The following is a 15,626-nucleotide window of genomic DNA, read 5'->3' on the forward strand; positions in this document are numbered from 1 at the left end:
TAACTCTTTGAGACAGTAGATTGCAAAGGAGTTGATTATCTGCAGGAATTCAATAAACAAATAAAATTATGGGTCTTCTACTTACTACTTATATAATGTACCTGTCTCTCTATAAAATGGGAGGGTTAAATGAACTTCAAGTTTCTTAATCTAGTGTCTGCAAATCTGATTTTCAAAATATTTCAATAACTATTTTAATCTAGTTAGTTTACTTTGAAATCCTATGTATTTTGTTTTATGTATTTAAAGACATTATTCTAAAAAGTGTCCTTGGGTTTCACCAGACAATGAACAAACAATCCAGGACACAAAAAAAATCAGTCCTTGGATTAGATAATTTTTGAGGTCCACTTTAGATTTTAATATATGTTCCAAGTTCCTTTGTTTTTATTCAGAGACTTTATAAAATGTAGACCTGGAAGGGATTTAGAGAATATCTAATCCAATCTTACACACACACACACACACAGAGAGAGAGAGAGAGAGAGAGAGAGAGAGAGAGAGAGAGAGAGAGAGAGAGAGACAGACAAGAGAGAAAGAGACAGACAGAGACCAAGAAAGAGACAGAGAGACAGAGACAGAAATAGAGAGACAGGGAGACACAGAGACAGGTAGACAGACAGACAGACAGACAGTGACAGAGAGAGAGACAGAGATAAACAGAGGGACAGAGACAGAGAGAGAGGGAGAGGGAGGAGAGGGGAACAGAACAAGGGAGGGAGAGGAGGAGGGACGGGAAAAAGGAGACAGAGAGAGAAACAAAAACAGAAAGACAGAGAGAGAGAGAGGGAGGGAGAAAGGGAGGCAGGGACAGAGAGAGAAAGAGAGAGAGAGAGAGAGAGAGAGAGAGAGAGAGACAGAGAGAGACAGAGAGACAGAGAGACAGAGACCTTTATTTGATAAATTAGGAGACACCAGGGAAACTTATTCAAGAACCCACTGGTAGTTGCAAATTGTCCATTTGACCACGGGGCTCCTGTTTCCATTCCAAACTTAGTACTCTGTCCACTGTCCCACACTGCCTCTACCAATTATGCAGAGGTCATAGAATTGAGAGCTAATAGCAATCTAATAGGCAGTATAATCCCAACCCATTCCTCCTCTATAATAAATGAAAAAAAAAAACCTGAAGAAAAGCTTAGAGATCTACATGAGGTAACAAAAGTACGAGAAGATCCTTGATCTGGAATTAGATAATCTAAACTCAAATGCTTGTTCTTCAATTTACTACTTGTGTGATCTTATACAAGGCCCTTCGTGTCTTTCCATCTTAATTTCCTTCTGTAACACTAAGTTTTTGTACCATCATGGAACTATATAGTTAGAAAAAACCTTAGTGGACATCTAATCTAAACCCATCGACAAAACAAGGTATGCCCCCAATGTGACTGGCTATCTTTTGCCTGAAGATTTCCAATGAGGGGGAACTTGCTACTTCTGAAGCCAGATCTTTTTGCTTTTGGACAATGATAATTATTAGGAAGTTTTTCCTTGATAACAAACAATTTTCCTTTTTTGAGACTTCTACCTATTGTACCCTGATCTGCTTTCTAGGACCAAAAAAAAATAATCTAATGTTTTACTGTATCTGAGAGGGTTCCAGTTATTTAAAGGCAGTTATTGTGTGCCCTTTGAGTCTTCTCTTCCACAGTTTTCTTCTTCATTTTCTCCTTCAGCCCATCCTCATGTTACTCCAGATGGTTCATCAGCATCCTACTTGCTCTCCTATAGACACTCTCCAATCTATCAGTGCCCTTCCTAAATCTTCTCAGGACAGAGCAAGAAGAAACATCACCTCCTCAAACACAGACACCATATCTCTTTCATTAATGTATCTCAAGGTCACAAGAAATTTTATGGCTGCTTCATCATACTGATGACTCATGATAACTTTGAGATCTACTGACACTCAGATATTATTAAAATTGCTGCATAACCCCTTAGATGCCTCCCTTTTCTTTGACTCCTAAGATCCCTTCCAGCTATAGAACTTATGTTATTAATGATAATTCTTTTCTCCTTCCTGTCCCAATGTCTTATTTTCACATTTCACAATCGAAATTCTTGGATAAATGATGCCATTTCCATTAAGTACTGCATTGGGTTGCCAGAGCTAAATGTTGCACTAAAATATGATACATGTCCATCTAGACTCCCTGTATCTCTCTTCCATGTTGATGAATTTAACCATATTCTGTTGAATCATTAAACCCCAAATTACATTGCTGAAGTTACGAATTGCATGATAGTGCAATGTTCTTTACTGTTGAAATTAACCTACCCACTCAAGTCAATGGTGTTCAAACCCCATTTGGGAATTTGAATTCTCAGTCAAGACGATGCCTTCTGTTGGTTATATCTGACTTGGATCTAAAGAGGCCGCATTCTACCACCATATGAGAGGCTAGACTACTTTGTTCCAAAAAGAGGCATATTTGGCAGAAATTGGAATTTTCCTCTTATTGAAGTAGATGTAACATTTCTAAATGGCTAAACAGCTGTTCCTGAATTGTAGTTTCCCTTTTAAAACACTAGCCATAAAATCTTGAAGAGAATCAATGGTAAATGGTCTTCCATCTTCTTTGGCAGGAGGCAGCTGCCCTAAAACTCAGACAGAAATAAAAATGGAATTATGGGAAAACATTTGGGCTTCTAAAGAATAACTACTTGTCACGGAGGCAAGGGATGGGGTACTGGAAAATGACACAAAATGGAGATTAAGGTAAACAAGAGCAGTTTGAAAACAGATTTTTTTTTCCTCCCTAGTCCCTATACAATAGAATTTCTATGGTGGCTTTGACTCTGAATATGGGGTCAGTGGACCTAGACTTTTCTTCCACCTTATTACCTCTGTGACTTTAAATATGTCTCAACTTCTCAGAATCTCAATTTCCTCATCTGTCAACAAGGGAATAATAGTAAGATGTTTGTAAGTATTAAAGATAATATATGTAAAGAAAGTGGTTTGCACATATGAAAGCACTATATAAAATTTAGCTATTATGATTTGTAAAGCTGGGAAGGAATTGGACTAAATAACCTCTAAAGTTCTCTTTAAATCTAAATATGTGATTCTGTTATTCAACAAAAAAAAGTATCGAAATTGAGAAGGCAGTATGGTACAATGAGTGTGGATCAAGAGTTTGGGTTTTATGTTAAAATTTCCTCTTTGATGTTTATTCTCTCAGTGACATTCAGTCAGCCCTTTAATCTTCATAGGTTTAAGATTTTCAGTAAAATAGGGCTGAAATAAAAGGATTGTATTAAATAGCCTTTGAGATCCTTTCTACCTATGTGTCCATGATCTTTAGATACTGATTTATAATATCTAAAATTTTTACCACCTCTATAAAGCCATTCGTGACGACTTCAACCCTACAATGATCCATCCATTTCCAGAACCCCTATTGTGCTTATAATTATAGATATATCTCATTAAATGCTTAAAGATCATAGCATTTTGCATTTCATTTGTAAATGAGAGGTCAAGAGAACTCAGTCAAATTTATTGGATTAATGAATGAGACATTATTTATTAAACAATTACTGTGTGCCAGGCACTGTGCTAAACACTGGGTATTGCAAATAGGAAAAGCAAGACTATCCATCCTCTCCACCACCATACAGGCAAGATTAGCTGCAGAGCAGATGGAAAAGGGTCCTTAGGGCATATTAGTAGGTTAGTTAGCAATGTCTGGGTATCTGGAGGGTGCAGCAGAAGGGCAGATGGTAAGGCCTTATTTTTTTTTTCATTCAAAGGATTGTTAGTTGGTGAGTCCCAGTTCATCCATTCAATGTCAGCAGTCAATGTCAGCTGGGAAGTTGCTCTTCCCAGCCATTCACCCCAGATAGGGTTTAGGCCACCTTATAGAGAAGTAAAGAAAGAGACAAGGGGAGACTGCTTCAGTTGTTGATTCAATTACCCTGAATGAAAAACTTGATTAACTTGATAAAGTTAAAGGGTACAGATCTCACTAAGTTGACTAGGCTTTCTTGATAATCACTTTCCATTATGATTTTACTTATCATCTGTATTAGTCTAATCTCCTTAATGACTGAAAGCTCTTTGAAGCTGTCACATTTCTTCATGTCTGCCACTACACCCAGCATAATACTGGGCACATGGTAAATGTTCAGTAGATAGCATCCACAAATATACATCTATTATGGGTGAATACTGCTGAAAGATGGGATCTAATACTAAATCTAATCTATTAGTTCTTGGGCCATTCAAATTTCTGATTTTGAGTCTATCTTTCTGGCAAAAAAAATCAGTTGCCATTCAGTGCAATTATTTCTGTGGTAACCAAGCCATATTTAGTAAGCACTCAAAAGTTGGCCTTTATAGCTAGAAATTGGTGGCATATGCCAGCGACCTAATTTATTTTCAAGAAGTGTATTTGGAAAAATTAATCTTCAACATGAACGATAATTTAAACCAAATGCAATTTAAAACCCTTGTTGTTTGCACTGAAAATGGATCTTATTTATTGAAAGAGTAATAGAATGTGTCTAATTTAAGGAAGGTAGCTGGAAAATCCAATCCAATCCAATCCATCACAATGCAATTTCAACAAGCTTTATAAAAGGGCTTGCTCTGTACCAGGCCCTTTGCAAGGCAAAAAGTCAAAACAGCAGCTGTCTCTGTCCCTCTGAGACTTTATCTCCTACTGGAGGGGCTAAGGAGGGGATATAACACATTAATAGATATATGCATAATTCATGGTATCAGCAAACATTTATATAGTACTTTCAGATTTGTAAGATTATATATATATATGTGTATGTATACATATCTATATTGAGTGTATGTATGTATTTGTATATATGTGTGTGGCTAAAAAGGGGATATAACATATAAAGAGATATGTGCATGATTCATAGTAATAGCAAACATTTATTTAGTACTTTCAGATTTGTAAGATTATATATATATGTGTATGTATACATATCTATAATGAGTGTATGTATGTATCTGTATATATGTGTGTGGATAAAAAGGGGATATAACATATAAAGAGATATGTGCATGATTCATAGTAATAGCAAACATTTATTTAGTACTTTCAGATTTGTAAGATTATATATATATATATATATATGTATACATATCTATAATGAGTGTATGTATGTATCTGTATATATGTGTGTGGCTAAGAAAGGGATATAACATATAAAGAGATATGTGCATGATTCATAGTAATAGCAAACATATATACAGTACTTTCAAATTTGTAAGATTACATATATATGTATACATATCTATAATGGGTGTATGTATGTATATGTATATATATATATATACATGTATATGTATATATATATATATATATATACATGTGTATGTATATATATATACATATATATGTTTATAATCTTATTTGGGCCTTACAATAATTCCATGAAATAGCTATTTTATAGATATATATCTATATATCTTTAAGTATATCTATTTTATAGATGAGGAAACTGAGGTTGAATGATGATAAGTGACTTAAGTAGCTAATAAGTATCCAAGGCAGGATTTAAACTCGATTTTCTGGTTCCAAGTACATAACTCGGTCCATTTAGCTACCTAAGTACCAGGATATCCATGCTGCTTATGTTGCACGGTAGCTCTGCAATCATGAAGATGTGATCCTCCCAACAAGATAATGCGATGATTTGTGTATTGTTCTTTGGGAAATGTAACTTCCCCATGTAGAAGTAGGTTCATGTAAGCATTTATGACAATATTTGGACTACATTTTACTTCTCGATGCCAGGACCAGAGGAGTCTCTATTATTCCCCAGTTGCCTAATTAAGGAAAAGGGAGCTAAGTTACCCTTGATAAGGAAAGGCTTGCTATAAGAGATGGTACAAATAAGGAGCCATGATGATGCTGAGATTCTAAGTGACAGAGATGATCCCAAAGTGTATTTCAGGTATAGGTAGCACTGCTTGTGCAAAGCTGCAAGGGTAAGAGAGGCAATGTCAAGTGCAGGGGACTAGTCCATCTGGAAAGTAAAATAGATGAAGGAAGAAGTATGCAAAAAGTCTGGAAAGCAAAGCTGGCAGCTTATTGTGGAGGACTTTAAAAGCTAAGCACAGTTTATATTTTGACCTAGAATCAATTGGGAATCACAGAAGTTTCTTGAGCAGAGGATGACATATATAAGTACTCAAGTGTTACCTTTGTTTCACTTACCCGAGCAGCTAATTTCAGTTATGGTGTCCTTTTGGAATGAGGATGAGTTTTTTTTTAAAGCATTCATCTTGCTAGCCATTGATTTCTTTTTTCTTTCTTTCTATTTTTATCTTTGAGGATAACTAGGAATTTTATTTTATTTTTTACTTAATAGTATTTTCTTTTTACCAATTACATGTGAAGACAGTTTTCAGCATTCATCTTCAAAAGATTTTGAGCTCTTAATTTTTCTCCCTCCCTTTTTTCTCCCCAGCCCTGCAAAGACAGCAAGCAGTTTGATATAGGTTATATATGTAAAATCATGTTAAACACATTTCCATATTAGTCATGTTGTGAAAGAAGACTCAGAACAAAATGAGAAAACCATAAGAAACAAACAAAAAAAAAGGTGAAAAAAGCTTCTTCAATCTGCATTCAGATTCCATGGGATGTGGTCAGCATTTTCCATCAGTAGTCCATTGTCTTAGACCTTTGCTTTGCTGAGAAGAGCTAATTATATTATAGTTGAACAATGAACATTATTGTGGTCACTGTGTACAAGGTTCTTCTTGTTCTACTCACTTTACTCAGCATCAGTTCATGCAAGTCTTTTTGGGTTTTTCTGAGATCTATCTGCTGATTGTTTCTTATACAACAACAATATTCCATTACATTAATATACCATAACTTATACAATCATGCCCTAGTTGATGAGCATCCCTTCAATTTCCAATTCTTTGCCACCACAAAAAAGCTATTGTAAACATTTTTTTTTCCTTCATATGGGTACTTTTCTTTTTTAAAATGTCTCTTCGGTATATAGATTTAATAGTGCTATTGCTGGATCAAAGGATAGGAAGTTTTATTTCCTTTTGTGGTTATGGATTTCTTAGGACATAGGAGCAACATGAGCAAAAAAGTTGCTTCCTAATGATGGGAAGCAATGATAGAAGTAGGATCTGCTGAGTCAGGAATGGATCCAGTAGAGCAGAGGATAATAAATTCCTCATCAAAAGCAAGGGCTTTTTTGTCAGTGACTCACATTAGCCTAACTTTCTCCAGCCAGACACCCTTCAGCTCTCCCTGGAGCACCTTGAAAACTGCTGCCAATTGCATCACTGAGATGCAATGGACCATGAGGAAGAGGCTGCCAGGCAACTGTTCAGCAGCAGCAGCAGCAACAGCAGGGCTCAATAGAGCACATGAACGAAATGGAAAGATGGTCTAAAACAACTGAACCCTAAGGGAAATGGGAGAATTTGGAACACAATCTCTTCTGCGCTCCTCAACCTCTGTCAAAAACATGATTAAACCATTTCCTTGGCTCAATTCCAGCTCCATGGAAGACAGTGATCCATGCTCAAAGCAAAGCTACTATTGAATAGTGTCTCCAGTATAGGTGACACATCAGTGACAATGTCAGGAAACTATCAGTTTAAATTCTGCCTCAGATATTGGATGGCCAGAGGCAAGATATTTAAGTTTTTAGTCTCAGTTTCCTCATCTATAAAATGGGAATAAAAATATCATCTGATAAAAAATACCAACCCTATGGCTGTTGTGAAGGTTAAATAAAATAATATGGATTATCTTATATAGAGGAGTGAAAGGTCAAAACAAAGACCTTTCTTTTTCATATTACTATTCTTAGAATGACAGAGAACAATTTCAAGATCTAGGATACTACAATCTCTAAAATGAAATTTTTAAGAAATGGATGTGGAGCCTGAAAACCTGGATTCAGCTTTGGGATTTGTTCTTTACTATTTGCATGATCCTCAACAAGTTGTTTCATCCCTCTCAGTTTCAGTTTCTATATCAGTCATTTATTCAGTGCTTACTGTATGCCAGGCACTGTGTAGAGCATGGGGAATATAAAGAAAGGGAAAAACAAAAACATTGTCTTTATCTTTAGAAAGCTCACATTCTAATTGGGGAGATAATAACTAAGGACATAAAAGAAAAATATAGATGGGAATTAATCTAAGACCAGGGCAGCTAGTGGATGGAGCTCAAGGCTTGGAATCAGGAAGACTTGAGTTCAAATTCAGCCTCGGATAGTTATGTGATTAGTTATGTGACCCTGTTTGCCTCAGTTTCCTCATCTGTAAAAAGAGCTGGAGAAGGAAGTGACAAATCGTGCCATGTATTTCTGCCAAGAAAACCCCAAGTAAGATCATGGAGAGTGAGACACAATTAAATCACTAAATAAGAACAGAATACAAGATTGGGTAAGAGGATCAAGGAAAGTGATATTTGAGCTTCATATTAAAGGAAACCAGGAGATATCTTCTAGCTCTACATCCCTCAAGTCAGGGTTCTTTGTAACTCTCCAGGTGACAAGAAGGTCAAAGATGTTTCTTGTTAACCTCTTGAATGTTCATTGTCAAATGAATTTAGAAATTCTAGAAATCAACAATTGCCATAGGGAGCATCTCAATGATTAGAGCAGAATGCATGGAAAGGGCTTTGATGTCTGGTGGAAAGAACATTGTATTTGGAATCCGATAACCTGAGTTTATAACTAGATTGTGCTACTTACTATCTGGATAACTTTAGATAACAAATTTTCCTTGTGTAGACCTCAACGAAAGGTACAATTATGACTTTTCTCCTTTGAAGTTTCAATATATTGTGGCTAGGTTGGCATAAGAAATTAAATAGGAATTTGGGGGAAGTTTTGCAGAAGCTACAGGCAACATCCAAAAGCCAATAGATAGCCTACAAAAAGTTTAGAAACTCAGAAAATGCATAATATACATATATATATATATATATATTATTGTATAAGATCAATTTTTACAATAAGGTACCATAAACACCCCTGAAGGACAAAATATTTTACATGGATTTTCCAAATTATGAGGGGACCACACTCTTAATCTCTGTTATTTGGAAGGGATAATTAAACGTACCTTTCTAGTAACCTTCCTTTCCATATATATAACAAATTAAGGTAATTCACTCCATATTCCAGGAAGATTGACCTTTTTATTGTTCTTCATATAACATTCCCCTGCTCATCTTTACCTTTTCATTGACTATCCCCCTTTCCTAGAAGTCACTTTTTCTTCTCCTCTACATCTCAAAATCCCAGGTTTCCTCTACTACTCATATTAGATACCAATTTTTGCAAAAAACCCTTCCTGATCCCCATCAGCTGCTAATGCCTTATACTGACCTATATTAACTTCTGTTTAGTTTCTATGAGAGCCAATAAATAGAACAGTGAGTAGAGAACTGACTCTGGATCCCCTTGGATATAATTAGCTCTTTCCTTCTTTCTGCATTTTAGAATTCCCAGTTTCCTTTAAAACTCAGGTTTATGTTCCTGTGTCTCTATGTTTGTAACATAGACTGAATATATGACACTGGGCAAATTAATTAACTTCTCAGGCTTCTAAGCAACTAACTCTGTCTAAACTGAATTATAAGAGAAGCTCTTGACAAACATTGGTATGGAAAAGTTTCCTTATCAAGGATTTCTTGGTACCTATTAAGCCATAATCCAGAATCCATCTTTATTTCATTGTATAGATTTTATATGTAGCTGTATATGTGTATATATACATATGTGTATACATATATACATGCATATATGTAGATGTGTCTATATGCATTTATATATATTTTATTTATATTTATTAATATATATTATATATTGGAGTAAAATATGAATTTCCAATATGAAATATATATAATATGATATATGTTAAATATATATATTTATATATATTTGTATATAGTGTGTTTATATACATACACATGAACACATATATTAATTTTTTTTTGCTTCCACTTATGTACAGTAAGTTCCCAGAAGTCAAGGAGTATATAATTTTTGTCTTTGTATGCCAAACCTAAAATACGCAAATTAATTGATTGCTCTATAAAACAGTGGGATTGACTCAGATTATTTTTGAGATCTCAGCTTACATTCCTGTGATTGAATATGGAATTTGTAAAAATTTAATGTATGTTTTTCAATTAAAAAATGATGCTGTCCCTCCCCCCCCCCGACTTCCTATCATTTGCTCTCATATATTCTAGAGGGTAATATGGAAGATTACATAATAATGGATTTGAAATCACAAGGAACCTAAGGGGCTACCAAGTCTCACCCTTTCATTTTGCAACTTAGGAAATTGATACCAAAATAATCAAATGACTTATCTGAGTCATACATTAAGAAACTCTCTAAGGCAGTGTAATTTTAAAAATGATTTCCTTTAATCCATCATATAAGTCCATTTGTCTCTAGGACTTCCCCACTATTAAAGGGAACATCTTTCTGGTTTGTTTGTGATATACATTCTCAGTGCTTATTTGGTCCCATTAGTCTGGTATGGTTGAACACATAGAGATAGCAAGAAAACCCCTAACTCAAGAGAGATGTCAAATGCCTTAAAAGGAAAAAGAATTGATATGAAGACATCCATGGATAGTCACTGATGGGTCACAGGGCCTGGGATCTGATCATTGTCTAAAAGCCAGAGAACCCTTCTTGTTCCCAACATTAGCTATTAATTAGTCCATATTCCTCTAATGAAGGAATCATCTTGCTTTAGGAATGTGTCTGATGAAAAAAAAATAGGAAGGAGAGGATATATCTGCAGCACATGGAATTTATTCATTTTTAACAATCAAAAGATGCGGTTATCTCTTTTTGTCAGGGCAAATATTAACTTCGGTCCTGTAATTGATTTGGGTCTTATCTTATTTTAAAGGTTATCTCCACAAACTTTTCTTTCCAGTGTCATTGAAAGGATCTAAGAGCCTCAATGACAATGCTACAGTTACACAAGCTCTAACAGGTTCAACCAAGCTGGAACAGCTTTAAATATAGACCTAGGAATCATTGCATATCTTCAGGTCAAGGACTGGGTTCAACTTCCTTATAGGAGGTTCATTACTTGTGGAGTATTGATTCTTCTTGGCCACAGCAACTCTCAAAACACCATCGATTAAATACAAGTAAGAGACAAGAGGTCAGAGAGATGCAGATTTAGAGCAGGATGTCATTCATTCTAATTTCCTTCTTCTGCACATGAGGAAATTTGAGGTCCAAAGAGATTAAGACATTTACCCATGGCCATAGAGTTAGAGAACGGCAGAAATGGGATCAAATCCAGGTGTCTTTTTTTTCCTGATCATAGTATTAATAGCCAGCATTCATCTGTTGATTTAAGGCTCCCCTAAATGCTTTATATGTATCACCATTTGATCCTTACAATTCTGTGAAATAAGTGCTATTATTGTCCTCCCTTTACCAGTGAGAAAACTGAGCCTGAAAGGGGGTGAAAAGGCTTTCACAAAGTCATACAGCTAAGAATTGTCTGAGGAAAGATTTGAACTTGGGTATTTCTGAGTCCAATTTAACACTCTGTTCTTTTTACCATCTTACACAGGACCCGACAGGTGATCTTGTCCTATCCCTTCATTTTACAAGTAAGGAAATTTGAAGACCAGAGAGATGATGTCCCCTGTCTGTGGTCACACAACTAGGAAGTGTAAGAGAGGCATTAGAAAAATGGTCCCTTTCCTCCAATCTTAATCATAATCATAGACATGGAGCTAAAATATTTTACTCCAATCTAAGCTCCTTCTTTTCTTTTTTATAATGGATAGAGAAAAAAAAACTTGCAGAGGTCTTCCTCATAATAAGTGTGAGAGGTAGGATTCAATACAAACCGAGAGAGCTTCATACTTATTCAGGTCCCCAGAACATCAGTGAGAAAATGATCACTAATGAAGGAATTGGCAAAGTAGCTGTTCAAGAAAATCCTTCATTCCTTGAACTTCAAGAGGCCCTAGATAGTACAATTCTAATTAGGGTGAAATCCCTTATTTATCTCATCATAAATGACATTTCCTTCATTGTTTACGCCTTTTAGTTATGGCTCAAAGGTCAGAATTAAATTCTGAAATATCAGCATATAGTTTGCATTCATTTATCAGAAAAAGTTGGTAAATACTTTCACTGCTTGTTATACAATTAGCCCTAAAGAGAATCTAGAGATCTCTATGCCTTCATTTTGAGGGACAAAATTTGATTATGGTTATTACAAATGGATCTTAAGACCCTAGATTTCAAACCAGAAGAGAATTTGAGTCTTATATTGACATAGAAATATAGAATCATATTTGTACATGTATAACCCATAGCAGATTGCTTGCCCTCTTGAGGAGGAAAGAGCAGAAGGAGAGAGGGAGAAAAAAGGGAAATCACAATCTTATAAAAGTAAATGTTGAAAACTAAAAAACAAAAATAATGTTAAAAATAAATATAGATCTATATCTATAGTTAATATAAATATAATATAATCATATATGTTATAGATTATATATAAATATATACATACATAATATAAACATAAATATAATTAACATAAGTCAATAGTTAAGAGAATCTCAGAAGACATGTAGTCCAACATCTACAATTTATTGATAAGGAAATCAAGGCCCAGTGAGATTAAATCATTTGCCCAAAATCACATAGATAGTAACTATAAGAGGAACTATTTGAAGCTAAGTTCTTTGATGTGAGAGTCAATATTCTCTCATCTACATCATACCAATTTTTATATAGGAAGAAACTGAGGACCAGAAAAGTCTAGTCCAAGTAACTAGACCAAAGCCAATCGCTAGAATTTATTTAGCACTTTCAAATCTGCAAAGTCTTTTATAAGTATTATCATGTTTGATCTTCACAACAATTGTGTGTGGTAGGTCTTACTATTGTCACCTTTTATAGGTGAGAAAACTGAGGCTGAGAAATGAATTGAGTTGCCCAGAATCACACAAGTAGGTGTCTAAGGCTGGATTTCAATTTAGATCTTCCTGAATCCAGGTCCACTGTACAACATGCAGTTGCCTCTTAGCTACTTGGCAACAGAGCCAAAGATCTCAAACTATGAGCTTTATAGAGGCAGCAATGTGCAGGAGAAAGAGCACTGTGGAAATAGTGGGACAGACTTCAACTCAAGCTTGAAATGCTTTACTGTAACTCTTGGGCCCTGAAGCTCATTTTCTTTATTCATAAAATAAAGGGGTTGAACCAAATTGCCTCAGAGGTCTCCTTACTTTAAGAGTTCTGTTTCCTCATCTGTAAAATGATGGCATTGGAGGAGATAACTTCCAAGGTCCCTTAAAAATCTAAATCTATGATCTTATAATGCCAAATTCTATGGTTTTTTTCCTAAGGGTTTTGAAAGAACATTTGAATCTATTGTTAAAATGAAAGTAAGAATAGCAATAGATGTTTGGTTAATTTCCTAATAATCATACAGCTTCCTTATTGTATCAGAGACAACACAGAAGAGGTTTTTTGGTAGCATTTGGAAGAACTTGTAAGATCATACATTTCCATACAATTATTGTGTAGATGAGAAAAGTATATATAAGTTTTTTGTTTTTTTTAAGTAGCTGAAGTCCAGAAAGGTTGTCTAATGTCCAGGATTTCAGCTCAAGTCTTCTGTTGAAAAATTCAGAATAAGACAACATCTAAATGAACTTACTATTAAGAGCATTCTTCTTCTACTGATGGGTGGAAATGAAAAGGGGATAAGCCATGCAAGAGTCACAGACTATCCCATTTTCTATTATCAAGCATGTAGTTTCATTATACTGAGAAGAACAATAGAAAAATAAATCCTACAGCCATGTCTACACAGCACTCCCACAAATACACACAAGTTGAGACTGATTCCTTCTGTCAAATGAACAATCTGGCTTTCCTTTGTCTTTTTTAAGAAACTGGTAGAATGCACCAATAGTCTAGACACAGTCTAATGCTAACTACCTAGACAAAATGATTAGAGAGTTAAACAGTCATGAAGTGAACCTGACTCTACAATTAGTGTTGGGAATTCAGGATAAGCCCCTCTCTGCCGTGCTAATGATAAAAGAGATTTTGTCAGAATTTTCCAGGCAACAATCTCCAGTTTTCGTTTCATTTTTACCTTTGTAGCCATAATTTTAAGAAGCCTTGGGCAAAACCTACTCTCTTGATTCTTTTGCGTATGCGTTGGTTTCCTAGAAAAGCCAATGTGGAAATCCCATATCAGATTACTTTATTATGTAAATTTCATAATTTTTTCTAAGGAATGGGGGGAGAGAAAAGTACAAAACCCAAGCTATTACCATATAAAAAAGATTAAAACCCAGCTTATGTCTCACACATTCCTGTCTGCAGGACAGGATAGCTAGCAACAAAATTCAACAAAACCACAATGCCAGTTTTCAAATGTGCTGATAATAATTTAACTGTGAGCATTTTTCTGTGACCGAAGCTTTGTATTTGAGCAGCGCTCTGCAGTTTACAAAGCATTTTTCTCACATATCATCTCATTTAACCATCCTAAAACTTCTTTGAGATTAGCATGGAAAGTATAATCTCAATTTATTTTTACATACCAGGAAAATGGTATTTAGCAACATTAAAGAACAGTGAATATTGAGTAGCCAAAAATTAAGGGGATTTCTAAAAAATCTATGCAAAAAAGTAGAGGATAAACAGAAGAGAATATTCTATAAAACAAAGATGAGTAAAATAGGTCACTTTATTACAATAATATCTTTTTCCCCTATCCTCCAATCCTCCAGTGCAAATAATTCTCTAATGGCCTGAACAATTTTAGTATCTGCCTTTTGTGCCAATAATTCCTTTAGCATTCCCAAATTTTGATTTATTATAGTACTGTATAATGCTGTTTTCTCTAGAGAACAATAAAATTACTTTCTCATTTATATTGTCATTATAGGTAAGTTCTACGTGACTTGTTTCTTTGAAAACAAAAGTTGTTCATGTAAAGCATAAGATGTGTCTTAGTCTTTCAGCCAGTCCTACATTAGTCTCTATGCAAAATAGGATGTGATTTCTTCGAGAAGAAGTATTATTACCTTTTTGATTCTGAATTCCCAGAACCTAATAAAGTGCCTTACTCATTTAACAGGGTTCTAGATAGTGCAGTGGATGGATTACTGTACTTTGAGTCTAGAAGAATTGTGTTTGAATCTTACCTCAGGTATTTATTAGCTATGTGATCCTGGACAAGTCTTATAACTTTGACCTGTTTCACTTTCCTCATTTATGAAATGAGATTTTAATAACCCTCACCTCACAGGGTTGTTGTGGAGATCAAATGAGATAACAAATGTAAAGTACTTTGCCAATCTAAGAACGCTACATAAATGTTATTATCTTATTTTAATTTATTTATTTATATAGTAGCTACTTAATAGGAATTTTCTGAATTATATTTTCATCTGACCTGTATAGACAACCAACATAGATAATCTTTTCTCTCCATCTTTCACTCACGTTTCTTCTTTGTAATCCAATCCAACAACTCTCTACAAATCGCCTGCAATGGAAATTGAGTGGGAAATGCCTGAATAAGTTATGGTATATGAATGTAATAGAAATATTTCAATGTACAGAAAGTCTACTAGCAAAAA

This window comes from Sarcophilus harrisii, chromosome 3 (genome assembly GCF_902635505.1).
Source record: "Sarcophilus harrisii chromosome 3, mSarHar1.11, whole genome shotgun sequence".
Lineage (NCBI taxonomy): Eukaryota > Metazoa > Chordata > Mammalia > Dasyuromorphia > Dasyuridae > Sarcophilus > Sarcophilus harrisii.